The sequence below is a fragment of the Saccopteryx bilineata genome, chromosome 3, assembly GCF_036850765.1.
Source record: "Saccopteryx bilineata isolate mSacBil1 chromosome 3, mSacBil1_pri_phased_curated, whole genome shotgun sequence".
Taxonomy (NCBI): domain Eukaryota; kingdom Metazoa; phylum Chordata; class Mammalia; order Chiroptera; family Emballonuridae; genus Saccopteryx; species Saccopteryx bilineata.
The window spans coordinates 280,571,152-280,585,897 of NC_089492.1; the positions used below are offsets into that span (position 1 = coordinate 280,571,152).

The following is a 14,746-nucleotide window of genomic DNA, read 5'->3' on the forward strand; positions in this document are numbered from 1 at the left end:
GAGAGTACCTACACCCCAGAATGATCAGTCCGAGGTGTCAACGGTGCCAAGGTTGAGAGCCATCGCCCAGGTAGGAGGAGAGAGGGTCCTGGTGGGATGGGGCGTTTGGAGGAGGAGGGGAGAGGGTGAGTGTGATAACAGAGCTGGTAAGCAGGTGGTGATTGGCGGCCTCCTCCGCCCCTTGTCTTCCTCCTGGAATAAAGACTCAGATTTGGATTTGTCCATATTTCAGCTGAAATCCACATAGGCAGGAATGACTCCAGAAGTCTTTAAGATTCTAGACACATTTGTTTTTTTTTATTTTTAGTTGATGAGGAAAAGTTGGAAGATAAATGTACCATCCTAGACCTGCAGAACCGTCTGGGATGGTTTTACTAAGTGTTGTGTGAGGATCTGGGGTCAGGTAGTATGGGGGACAGGCACTGCCACCGCTTGCCTGACGACAAGGCTTATGGCACCTCCCGGGGCCACTGCACTGGCTACTCCTTCTCCTGCTCCTTCATTCAATGAAAACAGTATTAGTACCCAGCCCATGGTGTTGTTGGGAGGATTCAATGAGATAATATACACGGCAGCATGGCGCAGACCACCAGTTAGCTCTCATCACATCTTAATTCTTGTCATTGTCGCCATTATAAGTATTGTCAGAATCAGGAACATCCCTAGATCACATCTAGCCGAACCCCTTGGTTGACAGACAGGGAAAAGTGAGGTTCAGAGGGGCAGCCACACACCTGCCACCCCCCCCCTCCCCGCCCTCAGGGCCTGAGAGGGGGTGCCAGGCTCTCCTGCCTGCTGGGCCCTTGCTCTGGGACCCTCCTGGACCAAGCAGGAATTTCCACCTGAGGTTGGAGACGCCTTCTCTAGCCTTTCCCTCCCTGAACCAATTTGTAATTAATGGCTTGCAGTGGCCTTTCTCCCCGCCTCTGCCGCAGACCTGCAGAACCAGTATGAGAGCCCGCGTGGGCAGGGCGGCCTCGCCTGCCTCGCTGTTCCGGTCCCTTTGTCCCTTTGCTTCTGCGGCAGTTGGGGGCATCCTGGCCTCCCCAGCCCTTTCCTGAGGGCCCGTAATCCACGTAATTTGTTTAGGCTGTAATTTGTGGCCAGCCGGTGCTGAGGCCGTTCATTCTGGGGCGTGATGTCCCGCTGGGGAAGGTGGGAAGATGGACTGGCAGGGGCTCCCATGGGTCATCTGAAGAATTCGGGAGGTGCTGGGGGGACAGCGTCTGAGACGAACAAGGACAGAGGCGGGTGCCAGGTCCAGCCAGGAGCCTCCCTGCTCCCTCCCCGAGGCCCTGTGGGCGATGCCACCGGGCTCAGCCGGAGGAGTTCCGGGAGCTGGGAGCTGGGGCGTCTCTGCCACAGCTGCTGACTTTGGCAAAAAAGAATTCCTCCTACTTAATATACCCTCCTTCCAGAGAGACGGGGGTTTGAAGTGCGCCGTGGAAAGGGGAGACTATCTCGTTACTAATGCGCCATAAAGTACAATAAATATTCTGCTGACAGACTCTGAACCCAGGAAACAATTCCGAAACCCTAAAAAATAATAATAATAAAGAAAAAGAACCCACACCCACCCACCCCCCTGGAGCCTTTCTCGTTTGGTGAAATTTTATTAACGCGGGAAGTGAAGTCACGCTCCCTCCCCGCACCCCTGCCCTCCACCTCCCTTTTGGGTCAAGATCTTTACCCCTGTGCCCTCCTGGGAAAACTCATTTCTGATTCGACCACTTTGAGATCAGAGCACCTGGCAAGTGGGCTGGGACGCCCTTGTCTGGAACCCTCCCGATAGACTGAGGCCCCTGCAGAGGTGGCCAAATAAATACCTCCCAGCCCCCCCACCTGCTCCCCGCCCCCCCACCCGCTCCCCGCCCCCCACCCGCTCCCTGCCCCCCACAGGCACACCTGGCTTCAAAACCCCTTCCGGTTTTTTTTCATTAAACCTGAGAGTCCTACGGAGGGAATGACCTGGCTCCTTCAATTAAATTTTTTTCCCCCTTTCAAATCATAAGGTTCCATTTCCTTCAGAGGTGGAAGGATCTTGCAGGAGGGAGGTGGGGTTTAAGACGCAGGGCTGCATTTGAATGTCTGGTCTTGATAGGAGATAGGGACCAGCATGGAGAATCACTGTTATCACCCCAATACGGAAGGTAACGCGTGTGGCCGACGCTGGCATACCAAGCGGACTGAGAGCCCTTATCATAATCCCAGGAGCCGCCCCCACCCCCACTCTGTCACCTCTGCTATTCCAGGCAAGTGTCAGCTGTCTTCCCTTCTGTAGGGAGCCAGATAGCACAGAGCCGGCCGGCCAGCGCAGCGGGCTTAATAAGAAGTGGAAATTGCTCCCAAGGAAAGTTTCGGAGGAATTAACTTCTGATGGGTGGCGGAGGTGGAAGGGAGGGCGGGGAGAGCAAGGGAGGAGGAGGAGGAAGATGAGGAGCAGGGTGAGGACATGCAGAAAGAAGGCTGGCTGCATCCGAGGAAGGAGAGGAGGCCTTGGATGCACCCGGAAGGGATGTGTTGGTCTGGATGGGAAAGACAGGTGGGCCAGAAGCAAAAACCCTTCGGGACCTAGAGATCCCTGGCTGTTCAAGGAAGGGCATCTGAGTTCTCCCAGTGGGTGTCCGTTGTGCCAGACAGGCTGGGCTGCCTGTGTTCCAGAATTTGTGTGGCCGGGTCGGAAGGAGCTTGGGCCTGATGCCTTTGCTAATGTCCCTTCTCTGGGCACCGTTCTACCCTGTCTCAGGCTGTTTAAGCATAAGCGTCCCACCTCTGTGCAGAGAGCTCTACCAGACACTGCCATCCAACCCTTACTTGTAGATATTTGTTGAGTACCCGCCTGTGCCATTCCAGGCCCTGCACACGCAGCAGGAAACAGGAGGGGCTGGATGGGCCCGCAAAGTCAGGGCAAGCCGAAATAAACACCTTCCCCGCACGCATTTCAAGGGCAGGTGAGACAAACCGCATTTCAAGTGCACCAAACACAAATCACATTTCAAGTGCACGAGAGAAACCGAGAGAACATGGAGGCTGGAGGCTGTAAACAATCAGGCGGTGCCATAGATGGTCGAGTAGCCGTATTTTAGCCACGAGACCTCGGGCAAATTCCTGCTCCCCAAGCCTCAGACTCTCCACCTGTAAAATGGGGAGGGAAATACCACGTTTCACAGGAGGTGGGTTTGAGGTGAAGGGCTAGCGCTCAGGGCAGAGCCTGGTATGTGTACACGCCCAGTGAAACGGTGTTCAAGTTTACGGTCAGCCAGGCCAAGTGGAGGCGGCGCCAAGCTACTGGTGAACCCTTGTGAGGATTGGCGGGGGCTGGACCCTGGATTTGCATCCTGGCTCACCTGCTTCCTACTTGTGGGACCTTGGGCATGGTCGTGCCCTCTGGCCTCAGTTTCCACATCTAGAGGCAGGGGGGTGATATTAGTAGCTACATTTTAGAGCTGCGGTTAGGACTAAAGCATCACTACCAAAGTCAGTCAAGGGCACTGAGTTAAGTTGGGGGTGCTATTCTTATCAAAGAGTCTGATACCTACTTGAGCTTGTGTCTGGGGCCTCAGTGTTTGGCTAAGATGCAGGCAGGGCAGGAGCGAGGGCTGGGAGTGAGGTCCCTAGCTTCCTCCCTGGGGGACACCCATGTGAGGTTCGCACATGTCTTCTGTAGAAGCTGTGGCGCCACCAGGGGGAGGAGGGGCAGGCGCGGTGCATCTTTGGTCTGGCGATTTGCAGGGACCGCCAGAACAGCTAATAAAGTAAGACACCCAGAGAGGGTGTGTGTCCTTCCCAAAGCCACACAGCAAGCTGAAAGGACTCAGGCCTGAGCCAAGAGCTCCTGCCTGCCCCAGGCTAGTCCCAGCAGGGGTGAGTAGAAGCAGTCTCATAGGGAGAGGGGCCTCTTCAGTTTTAGCTTCAGGGGGGCCTGGCGATCATCCTGGACTAATTGGGAGCTAGTACCATTATGCCTCCCATTTCATACTTCCCACGTCCCCAGGGCTCTTTCTCCAAGGATCTCAAAGCCCTCGGGACGACAATGCTGCCATTAACTTGTGAGTCCTCCCCGGCCTGCTGGGAGGAGAGGTAGGTGGTATGTGCAAGGTGCTGAGGAATTAACCTCAATTATTACTGTCTGCGGCTCGAGGTGGGGGTGGAGTTTGTCAGGTCCCCGGTGGGGGCCGGTGGGTTTGCTGAGCACAGCTATGTTTTCCCACTGAGCTGGTTGTCCACAATTTTGCCTCTTAATGTGCAGTATAGCCCTGCGGGTTTGGGAGCAATCTCCCCATTTTATAATGGGGGAGACTCAGAGAGGCACCACGACTCTCACAACGTCACACAGCGAGTGAGGAGCAAGGCTGGAATTGAACCCCAGCCACTGCTTTGTCATCATCAGGCACAGGGTGGTCGCAGAGAGGAGCCGGGCTGTGGGGCGGAATGTCTGGCCCCCTGGCAACACGCTGTGTGACTCAGGGCTGTCACCGACCGTCCGTCCATGAGTGGGACTCCACGAGATGATGCTTTAGGGTCAAGGGTCAAGGTCTCAGGTTTAGTGCTTGCATCCAGATGTGAAGGGGCTGCTCTGCCCCTCACTGTCAGAGAGGAACACAGGCCCTTGAGGGAGCTTGGTGAGTGGGGAGGGCGGCACACTCATTTTTGCATTCATTCATTCACGCATTCATTCATGTATTCATCAGTTATTCTGCAGAGGTTAACAGGACAGGCTCAGGGTTCAAATATACTTCCTATGTGATGTAGGGGCAGCTTATGCCATCTCTAAGCCTCAGTTTCCTTGTCTGTAAAGGGGGACAGTAACAGCACTCACCATCGAGTGTTGCTCATTCACTTGTTCCACTCACAGATACCGAGCACCTGCTCTGGGCCCGGCCCTGTTCCCAGCCTGGGAGGTACGGTGTGAACGAGGCAGGCAAGACCACTGGTGGCAAGGCCTGTGGGACCTGGTGGGGAGGCTGGCAACACACACACACAAGTCAATCTATAACCATCAGGAGATGGACGTGCTCACGGGGTGTGAGATGGTTGTGGGGATTAAACCAGATCATCTGCACAGAGCGCTTCGTGAGGGGCTTGGCGCACGAACAGAGTTTAATTAGCGTCAGTGGGGATTTTGATGTGCTGGGCCCCACAATGGTGGCTGGGGACACGTGACACACACAGTGAGGGCATGCATGGTGCTTGGTCAGTGTAATCATCAGAGGCCACCTGCCCACTGAAAAGTGAGGCTGAAGTGGCATCTTCTGGTGGCAGGGTGGGTGTGCCCTCCTACCTCCCACCCTCCATGCTGACCCAGAGGGGCAGAGCCTGAACTCCGGAGGCATAGTGCCCGACCTTTGAGCACTGCAGTCTTCTGGGCCAGGACTGCAGGAAAAGGAGGAACTGGCTCCCATTTCACAGATGTGAAAACTGAGGCCCAGAGGAGTGACGGGACTTTCTCAAAGTCACAAGATCAGGGCTCAACATTTTCTGAGAGCCACCGGCTACTCCATGATGGAGGCTAGAACTGCAGGGTTTTGGGGGGGGGGACCTTTGGCCTTCCTTCTTGGACTTCTCCAGAGAGTTGGGGTATGTATTAGAGATGGCTAGGCATCAATACTTTGTGGAAAAGAATAGTGTCCTGAGTGTTTGTTCAAATATTTGTTCGTTGCAGGGCCCAGGATTCCAGGTGAGCGGAGCTTGGGCTGGGAAGCTCAGATTCAGCAGTCGGTGAGCGACATGCTTATATCTTACCCAGAGTTGCTGGCCCCGAATGAGCCGGCCGGGTGCCGTGGGAGCTTGGTCTACTGGGACAGGACACCAGAGTCCCAACCCTGTGCTCGCTCACTTGGGATTTCCTCCAAGGAAAGTGAGCACCGTGATGGAGTTCAGCACTGGAAGGCTCTTTTGGGGATCACTACATCACTACTCTAGCTTTCTCCTCCTCCTGGAACACGAGGCCCAGAAACACCATGGGGCCACCTCAAGGCCACACGACGGGTTCCTAGCTGATAGGGGTCTCAAGCCAGGTTCCCTGAATCCTGGCGCCCGAGGTGTGCCCCTCCTCCATGTTCCAGCTTGAAATTTAACAGAAACATTTCTTTCTGGAGGCAAAAGTTCATTCTGTATGAGGCATGACGGTCTGGCGGGGAAAGGGTGGTGCAAGTCAGGGAGACAGAACAGGGAGCGTGGAACCGGCCACCTCTACAGGCCTGCCTGCGAGGGCTCATAGGTTCCCCGCTCTCCACAAGGGGACCCTGAGAATAGCATTTAGCACTGGCTGGCTATCCTGTCCTGAGGTCCCCGGATGTGTCACGAGCTTTGTTGTGTGAGCTTGGGGAAACCTCGTCCCCAGTCTGGACCTGGTGGGGAAGGTTCTTCCCCTCTTGGTGCTCAGGATCAGTAAGGCCATGAGTCTGGTGTCCGGAAGAAGGCAGGACAGATGTGCTCAGTACCCAGGGTCCAGAAAATGGGCATGAGAGCCAAAGGGCTGTGCCTGCTGACCTGTCTTAACTGTACAAGTGCCTTAACTGTCCCTCTGTCCCTATCTCTGCCTCCTGAGTCCTCTGGGACTTCTTCTGGTCTTCATCTCCCCAGTTGCTCTGTCTCTTGTCTCTTTGTCTCTCCCCCATCCCATCTTCCCTCCCTCTCTCTTCTCTTGTCTCTCTTCTTTCTCCCCTTCCCGTCTCCTCTCCCTCCCCCTCTTCTCCTCCTCATTTCACTGCTGAGTCTGTCTATCCCTGAGCCACCCCTCCCGCAGGGAGACACTGCGAAGCCCTGGCTCCAAACTGGTGCTATCCTCACTCATCTTCCCAGCAGACTACCCGAAATGGAATCTACAAACCAGTCTCTCCCAGCCTCTCTGTTCCTTAGCCTGGGCAGGGCTGCCAGCCACCCTCCCAGCTGGGTGGGGGGACAGGACTGGGATGGGGGGCTGGCTCCGCTGGGCCATCTCACACATTCTGTTCTATCTGCCTGTCAGCAGGGGGAACAGACCCAAACCCAGCTGGGGAAGCTTTAGACATGGGTTCAAGTTTTGGGTTCATGGAACACAATGACTCTGAAGCAGCAACATGTCTGCCCCGCCCACCCCCTCCCCGCAGGCTGTGCAAAGCTTGGGGCAGGCGAGACCTCGTGGAGTCCAGGGATTAGGCCAAGACATTGACACACGCAGGCATTCATTCAGGGAAGCATCCACTCATGTTTACTGGGCATCTCTGTGGTGGGAGTGGGGCTACAATTTGGAGCTAAGGAGACCAGTTTCTGATCCTTTTGGAGGTAACAGTCTGGTAGGAGAGAGAGATGAAAGAATCAAATAGTTACTTAAGAGAACGTTGAACGGGCTTCCTCTAGATCCGTGTTAAGGAGAGGCCTTTGGTGCCTTATAACATGAGGGTTTAACTTGGTGGGGGTGGGGAGGCATATGGGGAGCCGCTTCCTCTCTTTTGAATGATAACAACTAATAGAAAAACATTAATTGAGTGTTTATAAAGACAGGCAATTATAAACATAACCCCTCCTCCTTTGCCGTCACTTTTGGTCCTATTTTTATTTCATGTGGGTTGACTTGAGATACCCCTCCACCGGCTGAGGTGCTGGGGCTGAGGTCCCACCATTGGAGGATTTGGGGCCGGCCACGCCCCTCTCTTTGGGTCTCGGTTCTTACTGTGAAAAGGACTTACCGAGTTCATAAAGTGACGTCACAGAATTTGCTGAGGGTCACGTGAAGCGATTGATGTGAAAGGTGTTTATGTTTCGGAAACACCCAGAATAATCATCACACTCTTGCCATCATCCCCATCAGGGAAGGACCCCTTGGGCGGGGGACGGGGGGAGGTATGCTACCTTCTCTCTGGGACTGAAATTCCCAGCTCCGGAAATGCTGCGCTGTTTTCTCGGCAGAGCAATGCTGCCACCTAGTGTTCATCTGATGTCTTTCTCTTTGGAAATGGAGCTCAGCCAGCCCTGAGATCTGCTCAGGGGTACTCTTTACAATCTACTTCCAAGCTCCACCCTCTCAAAGCTCCTAATGTTCCGGGGCTTTCCTGTCTGGTCATTGGAGGGCAAATATTGCAGTGGGGGAAAGAAGGGAGTGAGGATATAGGGTCTCTGCCCTTAGGGAGAACATTGGTCCTCAGGCCCCTTGTCTCCTTTTGCCATTGAGTTTGGTCTGGCTGAGACTCCATCAGGGTGGCTGAGAGCAGGGGCCTGAGGCTCGCAGACTTCTGCTGGACCTCAACTGCTCGATGTCTATCAGTGCCAAAGGCAAGAAATTTATTCCTGTAGGCCTACTCTGTTTCTTCTTCCTGTCTTTCTATGGTCTATTCTCCATACGACCTTCAGAGTGATATGCTTAAAAGGAAGTCAGATTAGGTCACCATGCGACAATCCTACAGTGGCTTTCATTGCACTTTGAGTGAAGGTAAAGACAGCATCATGGTCCATGATGACTCTTCCTGCCCGTGTTTACCTCGCAAACCTCATCTGCCCCTTTGCTCACTCCACTCCAGCCACACTACTGGCCCCCTTGCCATTCCTTAAACAGTCATGCATTCTCCTGCCCCAGGGCCTTTGCACTTGCACTTCCCCTCTGCTTGGAGTGCTGTTACCCCAGACTTCTACCTGGCCTGCCCCTTGTGTTATTCAGAAGTTTGCTTAAATGTCGCTTGCTCAGAGACATCTACCCTAACTAAACTGGTAGCTTCCATCTTTTTTCTACCCCTTTCCTACTTGACTTTCTTCATAGGACTCACAATATACTATAAACTTGTGTGTTTATGTGGGACCATGAGAGAAGACATAGACTACCTTAGGAAGTTTTTCTGGCCTGATGAAAATTCGCAGGTCGATCGGGAGGAACAGCTGCAGCCTTTGGGGGTCTCCTACTTTAAGGGGAGGCTGACGGCACCTGGTTGAATGTGGGAGCTGTCACCCCTTGCACCTGGCACCTGCAGTCCAGCACACAGAGAAGGGCAGCGGCTGGCATCACTGGACAGAATGCTGGCGTGAATGGGCAGCACCAGACGGCAATGTTTCTACTGGACCTCATACAAAAGGTGGACAAGAGTCCCCCGCAAACTCCATCTTCAGCAAGACTACGATTCAGAAGATGCAGACTCAAAAATAACGCCCAAGGCTGCCCGAAGTGGCTACGACTGGTGCACAAACCACGCTGGGTGAAGGGTCACAGAAACCACGCGGGAGGATATCATGGAAAGGTGCCGCTGGAGGTTCAGAAAACACGAGCAAAAACATACTTACTTGTCAGCAAGGGGGTCCCCCCCACCCCAAGTGAAGGCGTCTTTGTCTCCTGAATATCTCAGGGGCAGAAGGCGTTGCCCACACATAATCAGACAGGAGAACCGGGCTCCTTCTCCATCCTGTAACAGAAAGGGAGCTGACACCACTGACATGAAGATATCGGAAGACAGCGGAGCAGTGCCGACGAGACATAACGGAGGGAAGAAAGTGCGCGGAGGGATTTCATGCTGAGCCGAGCTGTCCTTCAAGGGTGGATGTCCTAACAGCGATTCTGACTATTGCGCAACTCAGCGGGGATGGGTCTCATGAATCGGTCTTGAGGAAACTCAAGGTGAAGACAGACTCCAGCCGGTAGGGCAGGACAGACGGGGGACTGTTGTTTTCTCAGTGATGTTAGGAATAAGCGACGTGTCAGGGGGTGGGGGCGGGAGGAGCGTGTTTGCTGAGTGCCTCCTTTTTTTTTTTTTTTTTTTTATATTTCTGAAGCTGGAAACAGGGAGAGACAGACAGACAGACTCCCGCATGCGCCCGACCGGGATCCACCCGGCACGCCCACCAGGGGCGACGCTCTGCCCACCAGGGGGCGATGCTCTGCCCATCCTGGGCGTCGCCATGTTGCGACCAGAGCCACTCTAGCGCCTGGGGCGGAGGCCACAGAGCCATCCCTAGCGCCCTGGCCATCTTTGCTCCAATGGAGCCTTGGCTGCGGGAGGGGAAGAGAGAGACAGAGAGGAAAGCGCGGCGGAGGGGTGGAGAAGCAAATGGGCGCTTCTCCTGTGTGCCCTGGCCGGGAATCGAACCCGGGTCCTCCGCACGCTAGGCCGACGCTCTACCGCTGAGCCAACCGGCCAGGGCCGATGAGTGCCTCCTTCGTTGAGGTCGGAAATCACAGAACATCATTCAAAGTCAACAAATCGAAAAAGAAGTGTAGGAACATGTAACAGAACACAGGAAGTCACTAGGAAAGGGAACTTTCCTGCCTAACTGAGGGATGGATGGTGGAGGAAAATGAGATGGGTGGGCAAGACTAAGAAACACCTGCATTTTCTCATCTTCTGAGAAATGGTGGAGCAAGAATATGATATGAAGTTATCATGACAAACCAAAGCGTCAAACTCCTTGTATAGTAGGAGAACCCCATACAAAAGCCAAGAGAACAACCTACATAGTAAAAGACTTTAAAAATTCATAAAAACAGAAAAAAATTGCATAAAATAATGCGACAGACCACAGGTGTTGAGAGCTCAGGATGTGTATACGGGCTTATTTTGTCTAATAAAAGGAAAAAGAATTCAGATTGGATTCTCAAACCAAATCCAACCCTATGTTCTGTAATGAAAGGCATTCCTAAACCGAAGTAATTAAAAATGGTTGAAAATAAGAGTTGAGCAGAGATATGCTAGGCAAATGCTAATAAAAATTGTCATGCTATATCATAATCTTAATATGAGACAACGTGGAGCTCAGGTTAAAAGAGTATATAATGAGACAAGGAAAGGCACTTTAGAATACACGAGGGTGTAATTCACAGCGGAGGTCAGAGAGTTACAGACATAGACCCCCTAAATAACACAGTGGGTGCCTTTACAAAGGAGAAGTTACACGAGAACCCAAGAGAAACACTTGTTACTTTCCTTATTATATGACAGATAAAGGACATAGAAACATCTTCATAACGTGATTAATAACTCATCCACTTTCTGACTGTTAAGACAGGACCGCATACTGATACCCCACTTCTGGTACCAATTCCTGTATCGTTGAGGATAAAAGATCTAATGCATAACAGAAAAGACCCCAAAATACGTCGGCTTGGGGAAGACAGAAGTCTAACTCTCTCACCTGCAGACATTGAGGTGAGCTTCTTAGTGGGTGGGGCAGCTCTGCTCCAGAGAGGTCTTTAGGAAACCAGATGGTATCCTACAGGGCACTGCCATTGTTCGCGCAGTGACGCTGGGTCACTGTGGGTTCCAGAGAGAGGGAAGGGGAAGGGGGTGTGGAGGAAGCACTCATAGACTTCTATCACAGGCCATTGGTGAGCACTCGATATCCTGTGGCCTTATCTAGCTGCAAGGGAGGCTGGAAATGTCGTTTGGCTTTGTGCCCAGGAAGAAGGGGAGAATGGGTCTGAGCAAGGCACTGGTGGAGTGGAAAGGAGGACCAGCACACCAACAATTTGGTAATATCTACCAAAGTTTATACACGCCTACCTCATGACCCAGCCATGCTGCCTGTAGGAGGGCCCAGCAGAACTGAGCTCGTATTTGCACTGAAAGGCATGGATTAGACTGTTCAGAGCAGCACGGTTCCTAACAGTCCTAAACTAGAAACAACCCAAATAGCCATCAGAGGTAGAATGCTTTAAACACATTGTAATAGAGTCACACAGGGAAAAACTATACAGCAATGAAAATGGACAGAGTACTGCCATACTTAACAGTGTAAATTCATTCCACCAACACAGTGTTTGGTGACAGAAGCCAGATACCAAGGGATAGAGACGGTGTGATTTAAATCATGATGTTAAAAACCAGGAAACACTCATGACAACAGAGATGGGGAAGGGGGCTTCTTTGGGAAGGATGGGTTTGGAGAAAGGGGGTATGAGGAGGTCTCGTGGGGTGCTGGTCATTTTCTGTTTCTCAGCGTGGGTGGTAATTTCATGGGAGCGTTCCCTTTATGAAAAATCATCGAGCTGTACCTTTAATGGTGGGTGGCTGTTCTGTATACACGTTCTATTTCAACAAATACCTTAATTAACAAACCTACCAAAAAACAGAAAGATGAGAGTGAGTAGAAAAACACGTCATGTTTCAGGAAGGAGACTCAACACCATGAAATTTTAATTCTCCCTAAGCTGATTGATTCTGAAAAATTAACCAGGAGCATAGCCAGGAAAACTCTGGAAAAAAAAAAAAAGAGTTCTAATGGGGAGGATCAACCATATTATGAAGCTTCAGTCATTAAAATGAAAGCAATGTGCTTTTGACCCATGACTTCTCAAACGGACCGCTGAAGTAGGCCTACATTCAATAGGAAGTTAGTACAGTATTTGACAAAGTCGGCACACCAAACCAGTGAGGAAAAGTTGAATTATTCAGTCAATGTTGCCAGGACAACTGTACGGCCACCTGGGGAAAAATAGAATTCTAGGTTCTTCCCTTATACCTCAGACACATTCCAAAGGAACCAAAGATTTAAATGTCAAAATGAAACCATAGATGTTTTCAAAGGAAACATGGGAGAATTTCTTGATGACTTTAAAGTATAGGGACTATTTAATTATAACTCCAAAATCTGGAAACCATTTTAAAAGAGGCATAAACTTACTTATTTAAAAACAGGAAAAAAAAAAAAACACAAAACTTTGCGTGCTGACAAGTAAAAATCCCGTCGTGAGGAAAGTCAAAAGGCAGACAACAAACTGGAGGACATTATTTGCAATTCACATCAGAGGCAAAGGGCTAACCTCCCCCCCCCCCCTGAGGAACCCGTAGAATTTGATGAGAAAGGCAGTCAGCCCAACCTCGCTGTGGAGATGGAGCAGTTTACAGAAGAGGGAGTCCCGATATACGTCAACGTGAAAAGCAGTTCAGCTCATTCATAGTAAGATCAGTGCCTCTTAATTAAGAGGGCAGCCAGGTGTCATGACCCTTAGCAAACTGGCAACACTCTGAAGGTCGGATGACACCTTCCGCTGCTGCGTCTGTGTGAGAAGCAGACAGTCGGCTCCTTTGCCGGTGGGGACAGTGTCTCAGAGGGCCGGGGCCTTGTGATGAACACAGTGAAGGGCACTTGGGCAGTATCCCTCAACATTTCCAACGTGTGTTCTGGCTGACCCAGCGGCTCCCTTTAGGGAATTTGTCCTATGCAAATACGTGCACCCACAAGAAATGACAATTGCATACAAAGTGATTCATCTATAAACAGCACTGTTTATAATAACGAGTGGTTGGAGCACTGCCCATGCCCAGCAATGAGGGACTGGTTAAACGGTGGCCCATACAATGGAATACCATGGTCCAAAAAAAAAAAGAAGGGAAAAGACTGTGTGTAGTACTTGACATTTTGTGTCCGAAGGGGACAACTGAGAATCTGTTCTCATCTGCGGGGATGTGCAGAGGGGCTGGGAGGAGGCACGGGGACCTGGGGACGGGGGTTACGTGTTCGGGAGGGGTGCTGGAGGTGGCAGATGAGGGCATCTTTTCACCACGTACATTTTTATGTCTTTTGGTTTGTGGAACATGTGATTGCGTATGAGCTATTCAAACATAGAAATGAGACAAGGCGTAAAATAAAACTGCCCGAGTGCCCATGGTGCGCTCCACACGCTGGCACCTGTTCTCCAATGTACCCTCTTCAGCACATGGAGAAACCCCAAACCCGACGGTGGTTTGAGTCTGGCTCGCTACCATGCCCCCCTCCAACTGGAAATCTCCTCTGATTCCAAGGAACTTCCTGGTGATGGTGTTGCCCATCGGAGGAGGCTAACATGCTCACTCTCCAGCTGCGGATGCCAGGAAAACGATGCCCTCCCATTTCTGCAGGGCAGTGAACAGGGACGCCCATAGCTGCTGGCCACCTTTGGGGACCACGTGGGTTGCCAGCTTTAGTGAGAAGCCCACACTTCAAAAAGCAGAGGACAGAGATGGAAAGAGACTGGTTTTGTTATATCCCTGAGCTGCTGCTGGATCAAACCTTACCTGACCCAACCTGATGCTGGGCTGCACATTTACCTGAGCCAATGATTTCCTTTGTGGTTTAAGTCAGATTGGGCTGGGTTTCCTGGAAGTGTCCTCAAAAAGCATCTGGCTATCTTACCCCATTTACAGGCACCAAACAGAGGGAGAGAGCAACTTGTGCACATCGGTCACCTGGGTGGGCCTGGTCCGGGCCATGCTCAGCTCTGGGCCCTATGGCATTTTACCAACAGTGACCATGGCTGTGGCCTGGCCAGACAGGGGCGCCCCACATCATGTATTTCTTATCGTGCTGAGTATGGAAACAGCTGTGGGGCAGTGGGTAGGGCCTCCGTTTCCCCTTTTAAGCCCTGAGGGGTTAGATTAAATAAGGACTGATGAGGTTGAGCATCTTTCTGTGCCCTTGTTTGTCATCTTTCTATCTTCTTTGGTGACATGTCTGGCTACATCTTTTGTCTGCTTTAAAAATGTAACACTGCCCTGGCCGGTTGGCTCAGCGGTAGAGCGTCGGCCTAGTGTGCGGAGGACCCGGGTTCGATTCCCGGCCAGGGCACACAGGAGAAGCGCCCATTTGCTTCTCCACCCCTCCTCCGCGCCTTCCTCTCTGTCTCTCCCCACCCCCACCCCCCCGCAGCCAAGGCTCCATTGGAGCAAAGATGGCCAGGGCGCTGGGGATGGCTCTGTGGCCTCTGCCTCAGGCGCTAGAGTGGCTCTGGTCGCAACATGGAGACACCCAGGATGGGCAGAGCATCGCCCCCTGGTGGGCAGAGTGTTGCCCCATGGTGGGCGTGCGGGGT

The 14,746-nt window shown here is 52.1% G+C and overlaps 1 non-coding gene across 1 annotated transcript; it reads left to right on the plus strand.

Annotated features, from left to right (window-relative positions):
- Positions 1-14,426: 14,426 nt before the first annotated feature.
- On the plus strand, positions 14,427-14,502 carry TRNAT-AGU (transfer RNA threonine (anticodon AGU)). The gene has a single exon. It is a non-coding gene; the product is annotated as a tRNA-Thr (tRNA).
- The last annotated feature ends 244 nt before the right edge of the window (positions 14,503-14,746 follow it).